The 12,922-nt window shown below is 47.6% G+C and overlaps 1 protein-coding gene across 1 annotated transcript in view; it reads left to right on the forward strand.

Moving 5' to 3' along the window:
- Nucleotides 1-12,922, forward strand: part of LOC139051743 (uncharacterized) — a 185,236-nt gene that overhangs the window by 101,463 nt on the left and 70,851 nt on the right. The gene's annotated exons all lie outside the window — the stretch shown is intronic.

Consider the following 12,922-nt stretch of genomic DNA (forward strand, 5'->3'; position numbering starts at 1 on the left):
TGCCGTCGCCTGGGTATACCCAAATAACTTTTTTCAATGCGCCTAATTAAACATTTAGCTCTAATAATTAAGCAAACTCTCCAATATTATAATTAGATGAAAAGGGTCAATGAGAAAATTGTGGAGCGACATGGAAAACTCCCGATGCAGCTTCCTGTTGCTATATACGTGCTACATAAAACTATTTTTCCGGCGTGAAAGAAGCCCGAAAATGCTAAAGAAATTGCCGCGCGACTGGCCGCTCGAGGCATTTTGCATGTTTTCGCGGGCTTTTTTCACACTCGAAAAAACTTTTATATGACACGTATATAGCAACAGAGAGCTGTCTCGGCAGTTTTTCATGTTCCTCTGCAATCTTTCAATTGACACTTTTCATTTAATTGTAATACGTGAGAAGGTGAATAATTAAGACTAATTATGTAATAAGGCGGCGTGAAAAAAAAATAATAATCCGAGTATCTCCGTATACTCTGCGGAGACTAGACAGTTTTAGTATAGCGTACGCTATACCATTGCGTACGCTAAAGAATAGCGGATCATCACTGCGCATGCGCTGAACGCTAAATGAAATAGCGGGTATAGCGGGCGTACGCAACGCAAACGAGTTAGCGTGAGCGTTTTTGCGGGGTTTGCGGAGCTTGCGGGAAACATGGCGGCGGTCCCGGCTGCCCACTTCGAATTGAATTTGGCGTTGCTTTTGTAAAATTCCCTTCGTTCGTAGCAAATGACTCTGTAAACGGCTTTCGCTTAGACTCAGGCCGCTTCGACGACAGAGTATTACGGATAACCTCGTGGTGTTTTCGAGATCGCTTCTCGTTTCGAACGAGTCAAAGCCTAACAAAAGAAACATTTGAGATGTCAGCGACATCTGTCGCTGAAAGCGCGAAATAGCCGCAACGACAGCATATGGCCTCTGAAATCCGAAGATATCGCCGGCCAACTAAAATTGTAGGAAACGTGCGCTGCTTAGCGTACGCTATTAGCCCCGAGAACGAACGCGAGCGGCGCTGCGAGCGCCGCTCGCGTGACGTCAGGGCACGGACTCGCACCTGTCGTCTGCTACAGTTCGGGCGTTTTCCGGGCGCTTTCTGCGGTGTTTTCGTTTGTTCGACCTCGTTCTCTCTGCTTGTATACTTATGGTGGTCGTCTCAAATATATTTTTACGGCGTCTTCCTTTGCGAACATTTATTCAAAGAGCTAATTTCTTAGACAACAATGCAGCTCTCGAAGGCAACGCTACAGCGCCAGGCGAAGCAACGCAGACCAGCCCATTGCGGGTTTTTCATATGCGGATCGACAATCGCAAAAGCATAGCCTATAGGAATCCAGTTATGATACCATACCTGCCGCGGTGCAACAAGTATGTCACAAAGCTGGCTATATATGACTTCTACAGCAGTTACGTTGATTTTATTCCGCTAAAACAGGTTTGCTCACGACGAGTAGTTCATGGTATAATATCGAATTTTTGCATTTCCTCACAGGAACGCTCGGCAGTAGCACGGTGACTTAACTAATACTGGAGCTTAGATTCTACACGCCTCACATGCTTCTTTAACTGCTTGTCAACATTAGGCGGTTCTTCACGTGTTTATTTTTTTTAAGCGGCGGAAATTTGAAGTGAAGTTAATGAAGGCTTACAGCTATTTACAGAGTACAAATAGGAATGTACCAATATATATTCCCTTTTCCGTGCTACACGTTCAACTCACCTCTTTAGAGCGCGTTTGTTAATGATTAATAATGCATGTTATGTTCCTCTTTTTTTGTCTATGTTAGCAAGTGTATATCATTTATTTATTTCAATGCCGCAGTGTGTTTTGCATTGTTATCGTGGAAATATTTCACTGTACTTTCATATATTGTATAACTGCAATGTTTTATGACCACTATATAAATGTAATATATATGACGCTTGATGTGTTACCCCATGCAGCCATATTGTGCCTAAGAGGGTGAGGTTACCTCAAGCCGCGTCTGTGCGGCTTTTTTCCCTCATCCACCTCCATTTACCACTCCTCTGTACATGTGTGTGTGTAAATGGAAATTAATAAATCAAATCAAATCAAACTCACTTGAGAAATTTACTGGTGCTTGTTGCTTGAGGAATATACATGACGAATCTGTTTGGCAAACTGACACAGGCTGCTCGGCCTAATTTTTTTTTGTGAAGTATGCCTGCTGGACCGCATAGCTGCAGCCAGAAAGCAGTCGAAGCGTCAATGACTAGTAGTATAGGACATATTGAAGATATCGAAATTCCCCCTGTGGAGGGTCAGAAATCAAGTGAAAGTATATGCAAGGCTTGTGGTGCTTTCTTTATGAATGTTTGCGATTGGATTGGAGCAAACTTAAATTAGCCTGCAAGGTTCTCTTTTATGTACCGACGAAGCGAATAGTTATCCGTTTTTATAATTAGATAACGCTGGATCGAGACATGGTGAGACAAAAGGTGTTTGAATTTTCCTTTTGTAGGCAATCTAAGCTGCGTAGTAGTAGCTCCAGAATACTTTAGCCATTCCAGTTGGCGCTGTAAAAAATGTTTTATGGTTTTAATTCGAAGTTGAAGTGAACTGATGGGTTTCGCGAACATAGCGTGCCTCGCCATACGGACAGTCGGTTGCTACCGTTACGTGATCAGGGGTGTGCCATATTCTGGATAAAGGCTACTGAGGGCCACTATGATACATTTCATCACTTTCAATTGAGTGGCTCTCGATCTAAACAACGAAACTTTTCTCTCAGGTGATTGCTACTATGGTGTTTGTGAATTAACTATGTAAATACTCTACATGACGCGCCGTCGTGTTAGCAGCCATGAGCAATTCGTTTTTTGGAGGCCTGTTTCAGAGGGGGATGAAAGTAGCAGCAAACATTTTCATAAAAAATGCACGCCTAACTATTTTTTACGCATTAATGAATGGCCATATTTGAATAGAACAACACACCAGAGTAATAGGAATCATGATGACAGCTTCGCTGGGCAGTGTCTTTCTAACATCGGATAACATGTTGACGCCAATTACCAAATTTTTCTTCCACGTAAAATGCTATACCTCTCATAGCTAAATACTAAAGGAATGTTAAGTGTTTAGCGAAGCATCATACACAACTTCGCGCGTTGAATTTGCAGATATTCTTTTTTTTAGTCAAAATTTACCGATAGACACGGCGCATATATGCATTGCATAAACTAGTAGACCCCTTTAACGCTACTTAGCTTGCGATATCCAAGCCGCAAAGTTTCTCGACTCACACGCTTTTGAAGAAGAAACTGTGGTTAAGGTATGGCAGCTGAAAAAAGCCGACGTATCCTTCAATACGTACGGCTCGAGCCACCTATACCCCAAGCATACACGAAGGGAACGAGCGCGCGCGGCAGCCGAGCGAGCCGGAGCGAGCGGCGTCCTGGCCGTGACGTCACTCGCGAGAGGGCGCCATTCCTCTTTCTCGGGGCTAATATTATAGCGTATAGCGTACGCTATAGTTGCGGACGCTAAACTAAAACTGTCTACTAACTACAGAAGTGTGAGATGCGTGCTAAAGTGGAGAGGCAGGAGGCTAAGTGACGGGGCGACGAGCTCGAGTAACAAAGGAATTTCGACGCGTGGCCCAAGAACAGCGACACGCCAAACGAACGTCCACATTTAATGCACGTGTCGCACACAGATGCGCAAATTTCAGTTTACACTGGGCCCGCACATGCAGTGTAATGCTATGTTCAGACTACGTTCGTAAGGCGCCGATTTTTCGTAACATGCGTAAGCGGAAGCGCAACAAGCGTATGCGTCTAGTTCAGACTGCGAACGTAAAGGTACCAACGTGCGCAATTCACGCGAAAATCGTGGGTGAGAGTGTTAAAGGGTCGGCAACATTTACGACTGTGATATTATGACCATTGCGACACAGTCAATGACCGATAAGCTTTCGGTTTTCAACAACCGGTGACGACACTTCCGTCCTCCCGTCTGCAGACAGCTCCGGGCGCGGGAAGTGCCATTCCGCCATTCTGTGCGCACGATTAGGTTGGCTGTGTTCGTGAAAATTTGTGCAGTGCGCCTTGTGAGACTGTTTTCAGTTCATCTGGTTTATCCGCCGAGGAAATCGATGGCCGCAGATGCGTGCTCCGAACTTCGCTGAGTGATCTCACTAGGTTTTCTAGGAAGCGGAACTCCTGGGGCGACATGCGCATGAAGTTATGAAACATCACAGCGTCACCAACTCGGAGCTTGGCGAAAAGGTTGTGAAAATCGCCGTCCACGGCCCCGTCGAGAAATACTTGCCGCTCCCAAACCCTTCTGCATCGCCTTCGTCGTCTTTGTGCGATTGAATACATGACTATAAGTTTGTTTTGAGCGTGAACTTCTTCGATCTCGGCCAGCGCTCGCATGTTGACAGGAGCCATATTGGACCGCTGGTGACGTCGATTCTGCAGCTCCAAATTTGATTGGGCTGTTGTAAAAGCCGTAATTTAGGCAGCAGTAAATGTGAACAAAGGTGCCGGCTTAACTGCCGTAACGGTTTTTACAGCCGTTACGTTCGATACGCCGAAAGAGCTGTTACGCGCGTTACGACCGTAGTGTGAACATAGCTTTAACCGAAATTTGTGCACAAATTGCACTAGTGTGCAATAGTGCACTAGTGTGCACAAGTGCACTAGTGCAGTTCCTTTTTATTCTTTTTTTGTATCACCGCACGCGTGCGGTAGGTGCGAGGCGTGGCGTGCGGCTCGAGCATAAATCGGTCCAACAGGCCGCCGAGCGGCGCCGATTGCAGGACCGGAACGGGACGCAGAGGCGTACTTCCAAAGCACTTCGGCGAAAGGAATTTTGTGTGGCGTCTAGCGTCTGCCACTGCCCCTATCTAGTTCCCATCGTACATCGTCAGGGTGTCGCGGCCCGCGCATGCATGTCGCCATCTTCGAGCGTGCCTTTCCCCAGAATGTCGTGAATTCGTTCGGGCTTTGCGTCACCTGGATCGGAGAAATGATTTGCATTAACCTAAAGATAATCGCCGAGGATGGTTTCTGCCATTATACTTTTTTTTTTCTTTCTAGTCTGTATTGCTATTGTCAGATATGATGCCACGTTTCTTTTCAAATAAAGTTTGAGTTGTCAGGCAGCTCAAAACATGTTAACATGTTAACAGCAAAGCTGTTGGTGCGACCACAAGCGCTCTAAAGCCATATTTACATATGCAGGTCATTCGCCGGTTATTATTGAGAGGAAATGGGGGAACGTTAAGGGTGGTATGCAAGAAATTTTCTAACTGCGCACCCATAATGAAAATTAAATGACAACAGGTAAATCATCCTTTCTTTTATGTTAAGAACCGGTATGTGAAATACAGTCTTGCCGCTTGCCTGCAAGAACTCAGTGTGGAGCACTATTTTGGAAAGGCTGTTAGTAGGATTAGAAGCCCTCGAAAATGTTACATGCATGCTTTTACGGTGTGGGAAGACTAGATAATTAACAAAATTTATATTTAGAGTGGATATGGCGCTTGTTAGCGGTAATGCGCACATGTATTTTCTTGTGATTAGCACTCTTTGCCTTCTTCATGCGTTCTGAGTCTTTCTATCGATACATCCTATTACGCTGAATATGAAATCAGAGAACCAGTTATAGTGTTACGTTGCAATACGTGCTATGATGGCCCTGGCCAGATCTCCTCTAGTTCACACCTGCGCTCCATAGTTCTTCGGGAACTTCCCGACGCCGAAACCGCTGGCCATCTTGGTGTTATTTGCCCACATGCCTCCGTGCGCCATCGCTTGTATTCGCCTGGCCTAGCCAGTGGAGCGGTACGTCAACGCCTGCAAGCTCTGTCAACGCCAAAAGAAAACCAACTCTGCTTCCTGCTGGGTATCTTCAGCCCATGGGCGTACAACCTGAGCCCTTCTTCCTTGTCGGCTTGGACCTTCTCGAACCTATTCCTGCATCAGCTTCACGAAACAAATGGGTTCCCGTCGCTACCGAGTACGCGACGCGCCGACGCAACAACACTAGCACTGGCGAACAGCTGTCCTATAGCACTGTAAGCAAAAATTATCTGAGATGAGAGTTTTATCGGCTTATCAGCCCCTATACATCTCATGCCCGAACCATTTACTCCGTCATAGCAGAGTGAAGATGGCATGTCTTCATTATACACCCATAGGTTAGGAACGGAGTATAAAAACGATATGACCCGATTATACTCCCCACGGAGTTTGAGGTTACGTGGTTGTAAACTCCCCACGGAGTTTTAAATAGCGACGGGCATGTGTGTGTCAGCGCGCGTCCGTGTGAAGCTTGTGGGGATGCGTGACTCTCACGCGTACCCTGATATGTTGTTTTCCCGCGTAGCTCCCGCCTCCTGTAATCCGGCTTCGCCGCGTGGCTTGATGCCCGCGGCAGTCGGTGTGGTTGAAGTGCATCGCGAGAGATAGCGCGAGGGTGGCTCTGCTAACGCCAGCTAACAGCGGGGTTACTTGGGCGCGGAAAGGAGAAGGCTCTTCCTTTTTGGCTGCGGGTTGGCAAGCGGTGCGGACGTTCCGCGCGTGCGCCGATCCATGTTTCTGCGCGACCGTCTCGCGAGGCTTCCATCGAACGCGCCACCGTTCGGGTGACCTTACGCGCGAACGACCAGGCGTTAATGTCCAGCATGGGGCGAACATATATTCTCTCGCTATCCGGTCGCGGTGAGTCGGGCAACTCGGCTAGCAGGCATTGGTCTATGAAAGGTGCTATAAATGCCCTTGTGGTTCTTTGCACTACTGTGTTGACGTTCCTTTGTCCTAAGAGCTCGGGTGAGAATCGCAGAGGCTCCAGTGCCTTCGCTGGTTATTTCGTATGAGCATTTGCCGAGATAATGAATCGTCAGTGCACCGAGAAGCTGCAACGACCGATTAGTGTTTTGTGTGCACATGTCCAGGTTATTTGCACTGCTCAAACGCGCATTTTGTCTAGCCATCTATTGGTGCAGAGCTTAACCAGCCAAACAAAGCACTAATATTGCTCTAACCAAGTGTAAAACATTTCATATATTTACAAAAACAGCGTGTTAACGATTATAAGTTACACCAGCAGCAAAGAAGAATACATTTCTTTACTGCTACTGTGTGCAGTTGAGCTCTGTGCCACCAGGTGGCTGCACCGTGCAGACAATTCTCAAACCCCTCATTCTCCCAAAGTAGCGCCAACCACTTCCCTCCTCCTCCACTCGGCCTCGACGGTGGCGCCGCCGGTGCTGGGCCCGCCGTAGCAGACCACGGCTAACACGCTACGGGAGGAAATGCGCGGAAAACTTCGTTCGAGCCCTGCGGAGCAGTTTTTTCAATCGAGATCTTGCTTCGTGAGTCGGTAACTGGCCTTAGGAATGTAGTGTTTGAATTGCGGAAGAAATCGAGTAAATGACCATTATTCAATGCGTATTTAAGGCGTAAAACGCGCGCACGTTAAGAGTTCGTGTTGATGAAACACGACGAAAGCACGCGGTGTGCTCAAACACACGCGTAATTACCAAAGTTTCAGGTTTTCACAGCGTGAAAGTATGTGTACGTGGTTTAGCAGGTTCATTTACGTACCTGCAGGATACTTTTGTTCGGCCGGCGCGTGAGAGATTCCGACTGTCTGCGGTCAGCAACACCTGGCAACAGGGCCGCTTTTTTCATTGCAGGGTGCTTTGGTAATCGTGACGATATATTCTTTTGTTACAAGTACTGCTCCAGGAGGGCACATGTGACGGCTAACGGAGGTCTCTAAAGAGCACGTAGCGTCACAATAACGCAGGCGGCGCAGGGAGTGTTCACATACAAAATTGGCTGTCTACTATCGCGGACAGCCGTTCTTATACCCTGTTGGAATGCGCAGGCTTCGATGAGCCCCATCCAGCCCTGGTTCTAGCTTTGGCGTTCCCGTTGCCACTTTGGTGCTCTGGAGGCGCCGTCAATAATACGAAGTAATGACACGTTGTTACAACTAGTAAATAAAATCTATTGAAGAAATACAATCCCGCCGAGGCGCCAACTTCCAAAGCAGCGCTAGCGCGCCCGCGCGAGGATTATGAAACGCCACGTACGGCTCTACGATCAAAGTGCACATTAAGCATCCCCTGGCGACCTAGATAAGGTTGTCCGGAGCCTTCCACTACGACCTCCATCATAGCTGTAGTCGCTTCGGGACGTTAAAAACGTTAATCACCACAAACGAAATCAATACATGCGGGCGTACATACGAAGCTAAAAGACTGCACCCATAAGTCATAGCGAGCCTCTCAAAAGCGTCGAGAATGTGCTAACTTCTGGTGGAGCTCAAAACACACCCGAATAAAGTCGCTTTTATGTCACAGGCCAGCTGTAGATGCGTGCACTTTCACCACAAGACGAAACTACATGAAACAAAGAGAGCACATCCGAAAAAGAAGTCAACTTCAACGCGTTAAAAACCACTCAGAGCATGAACACACACACGTTTTCGAAGTGGAAGGCGTGAACAGGGTTCAGTAGAGGTTGTGAGGAGCCGTGGCACTTACTTCACAAAGCCGTGCGTTCTTTGCCACTTCCTCGAAGTCAGCCCGCCCGATCCTGTGAATCCACACTTTTTGCCTTAAGCCCGCCGGATCCGCCGGATAGCGAAGCAAAAAGCTTTTTGCCCTCGCTGTATCTGTTGCGGCAACCGAAGGCGCAGCAGCACGGCATCGCAATTAAGTTCTCGGCCCTAACAAGTTCGATTACGCTAACGCAGTCCGTCAGTCTGCCTGCCGTACTTTCGTCGCGCAGGCCCAAGAATGGAGGTCGGAGCGTGCTGGAAAGAAAAAATATGCAAAAGCGCGGCGCCTGCTTCCACGTGACACAGATTGGCCAATGGGAGAGCGAAGGAGGCTGGGGCGACAGAAGGCGTGGAGATGGAAGCGCCAGGGTGAGCGGGGTGGCGGAAAGATCTAAGAATGGCGCTACTTTTGAAAAATTGAGGGGCTTTAGGCCGTTCACATTCGCGCTTGTGCTCATCCCGTGAAACGGCATGGTCAAACGGCCAGGCCCTGTCCCCTGGCGCTTGCGTTTACTCGAATACCGGACTCGCGAAACATCATTGCGCTTGCAATCCTCTGATGTAAAGTGACGGCCGCGAACGCGCAAATCCCGGCGCCGATCGGATAGCGGCAGTTCGAAGCGCTGCAACCAGTACGCTCGTCTGCTGCCTTGCAGAGGGACATGACGTCGCAGCTTGACATATTGCCTGTCCCTAAGTTTTCAGTCCACAACGCAACAAAGTCGAACCTTGGTGCTCGAGAAAAGACTGAGACTGACTCTGACCGTGGAGTTCTCGTCAAAATGGAGCACGTTGTAACACAAGCAGACGGCGATTGTTGTGTGCCGGAAAGTGAGTGAGAAATTGTTCTTGTGCACTCTCTTTATGTTACATTTATTTTATAGAAACAAATTAACTAACATTCCAACTATTACGAACAACATTTGTTCACCATAAAGTTAGAGAAAGTATTCATGACGCGCCCTGGGCAGCCAATCGGATAGATCACCCTTCTAGCGTCATTGTGGTAAATGACGTCAAATGGGTCGGGGTGGCTTAAAATTCAGCCGAGAGATGTGCTGCGATCGGCAGTGATGTACATTTTTAAAACCTTATAATAAATTAGACGCTTTACAAGGAGCACTTAGACACGTCAATTAATAACCAGAAGGACCTACTGTAACGACTCGGTACGTTGGTAGAAAATTGTCAAAATCGTTTCAAGGTCCCTTTAATTGATTACCCGACCATCCAATAGATGTCGCTCTAGTGAAAAAATTAACCCCTCAGCCCCCCTGCCACTAATTGCCGTGCAAGTGTGCTGTTTCCCGCAGATTCTTCCTCGTGTTTGCACGGAATCCCAGCTAGTACACATTAGGCCAGCAAGGTACGCGTGTAGGATGAACTGTTGTGTACGTATCGTATACTCTGAAGATCGTATGAAGCTTCGCGGGATGCGGCTTTGCGAAAGAGCTTTCTTCCTATCGAACCTCAGTATATTTGAGATCACGAGGATCAAGAAGATACATCAGTCGTACCTGGAAATAAAGAATAAGGGTTCCGTTGGACTTTATTAAATATTATCGGGAACGTCAGACGCATGTTCACACAGTTTGTATATTACAGCGAAAGCTGCATATGACTAACCTTCCGCAGTTCTTTCGGCGTCCGGCAACAGAAACGAACTTATCAATTTCTAACAAAGACATACGGGTGCAGTGCTTCGGCGCACATGTCAAAATGCGGAACTGATTAGAACACTCACCGTGAAAAATAGCGTGACGTCAAGGTTATCGTCGTATATAATCAGGAGAGGTGTCGACGCCAGAAAACAGCTGCGTCATTGATGGGGCGGGCACGTATAGTTCGTACACCCGAAGAACATGCGTACGACGAGCGACACAACGAGAATGTAAACGGCGCGAAACGACCACCGACGAAGAACGTTCCCGCGATGCTCAACGAAAACGACAACCGCGACCCCGGACACGCCCGAACGAACAACGACGCCAGACTGGCAACGCGAAAAAAAAAATAAGACAACCATTCCACCCTGTGAAGATCTAATGGCAGCGATATCACGTTGCTTTCAGTTTGAGAGCTTTGACGACACAGAGTGGAATGGTCATTTTTTTTTTCATAGCCCTAGGGTTCTTGCGGAACATGCATGCGGGGTTAACAAAAAATACAGCGGCTCTTGGTTAACATGCTGAATGATTACTCTCGATCGCTGTTGTAAACTGTGCACGACCTGATAACATGGCGATGTGGGCGGGAAGGTCGTTCCAGCCTTGGGCCTTAAGTGGGTAAATAAATTCTGGGAGGTCTTCGTAGACGTTTGTTGGGAGCTCGGTTTAACGAAGGCAAGGAATACACGTCTTGACAGCTTGAGAAGAAAGAGTCCGCTGGCGTTATTCAAAAGTAAAAGCAGGTTTGCCGAAGTGGCTACGGGGGCACCCCTGTCGGGCAGCCGCCTCGGTTCCAAGAAAGAGCCGGGGACAGTGACACCTCCGGTGAGGCACAGCGAGCTAATCTGCATTTCCTGAGCAAGGGAAATGACCTCCATGGTGAGGCAAACTGGAATCCCATGAAGCGGGGACAACGAAGTGACGGCGGGTAGCTACACTTCGTTACGGATAACCGCCGTTTGGATGGATTTCGTGAGGTGTCCCATGGGCTGGTCTGATGTCTACATTTTTTGGTGGCAAGGAAACGAAATATGCATGAGATAGACACATACGTGACATTGGATATCACAATTGATATCAGGCTTATATACAATGAAACATGCACGTCATACCGTTCGCAATTAGACGTCCGTACAAGTGAGGAGCTTGTAAACGATAAACAACTGCTTTCAATTACCTATAGGGCACAATGACAATGAACCAAGGGAACAGCCCGTTACCAAATGCACGTAGAGTGTCGTGTTCGGTGAAGCACGGCAAATCTAATACTAGACCGCCGTAGATTGTTTCGAAGGGCTCTTCTACAGGTCTAAAAAAATTAAATTATGGGGTTTTACGTGCCAAAACCACTTTCTGATTATGAGGAACGCCGTAGTGGAGGACTCCGAAAATTTCGACTACCTGGGGTTCTTTAACGTGCACCTAAATCTAAGTACACGGGTGTTTTCGCATTTCGCCCCCATCGAAATGCGGCCGCCGTGGCCGGGATTCGATCCCGCGACCTCGTGCTCAGCAGCCTGACACCATAGCCACTGAGCAACCACTGCGGGTCTTCTACAGGTCTAGCCATTTCGAACCGACAAGTGCAGTGTATACAATGCCCGTTAACAATTGTGTTGGCGAAGTATTGCATCTCTGCGCGCCGTGAAAAGAACTGACGTTTCAAACCAAACGCCGTGCGTCCTTGTCAATGGAGCTCCCTGCCCAGTCGAGGTCATCAGTTGTACAAGTGTGCCTACGTTTTTGGCATTGCTAAAACGTCATTCACCCTGACACTGTAACATTACTTCGAGAATCACTCAAGCCTACAAGTTATTTGTTGGGTGGTTGCTTCACCAGACGATTTAAAGTTTGGAGAAAAAACCTACAAACCGAATGTCGGCATAAGCTTTAGTTATTCCGGTCCATATCAAGGGCGCCGTACTTCCGTTTGCTCTGATTTATCCCAGGTCGTGTAGTCATGCGTGCACAACACGAAACTACCTGCCCTTTTCTTCTGGGTTCCAGCGCACCATCGAGCTCTTTGATCTGTTTGGGTCTCCCTAGTGCTCTTGGGACCCTGTGTCATCATACGGCTAGCGAGGAGTTATCTCGTGCGCAGCGCGAAAAATTGTGCGCAGCGCGAAACAATACAAATGCGAGAGCTCGCGCGCCAGACGGACACCGGAAATGCGTCGCGCAGTAAAAACGCTAGAGGGGGAAAAAAAGGCAGCGCCCGTGACGTATGCGGGAGGCGACCTTCCGGCTGCGGTGTGGTAGAACGCAGGCAAGGAACTTCGCTTGCAGAGTCTCGACGTGGCAAGTGGAAAGAGTGTCCATGCTGGCAGTGACGCTCGCCTCCAGGAATCGTGGACGCGACACTGCGAATGTTTCTATCTCTGATATTGATGAACCAATTCTAAAAACACTTGCTGTAGAAAGCTCCCTAGAGGGCAAGCAATAAATTCCTGCGTATAAACAAAATTTGCTTTTGCGACTGGTGAGGGGCCCTTTAAAGGATTCAAGCGTGGATAAAATGGCCAAATAATAAATTCTAGCACATTCTTATATGTGTTTCCTAAATGCGTGCCATGTTTAGCGAATGACGGCAAATTACTGAACAGGAGTTATATGACCAATCAATCAAAATTTGACTCATTCCAAGAAGAAGAGATGAATAAAATTTTGATTGATTGAATAATTGGGTAGTTCATTGATTAATTAATTGATTGATTGATGGCTTCA

Source organism: Dermacentor albipictus, unplaced genomic scaffold (genome assembly GCF_038994185.2).
Source record: "Dermacentor albipictus isolate Rhodes 1998 colony unplaced genomic scaffold, USDA_Dalb.pri_finalv2 scaffold_14, whole genome shotgun sequence".
In the NCBI taxonomy this organism is placed as follows: domain Eukaryota; kingdom Metazoa; phylum Arthropoda; class Arachnida; order Ixodida; family Ixodidae; genus Dermacentor; species Dermacentor albipictus.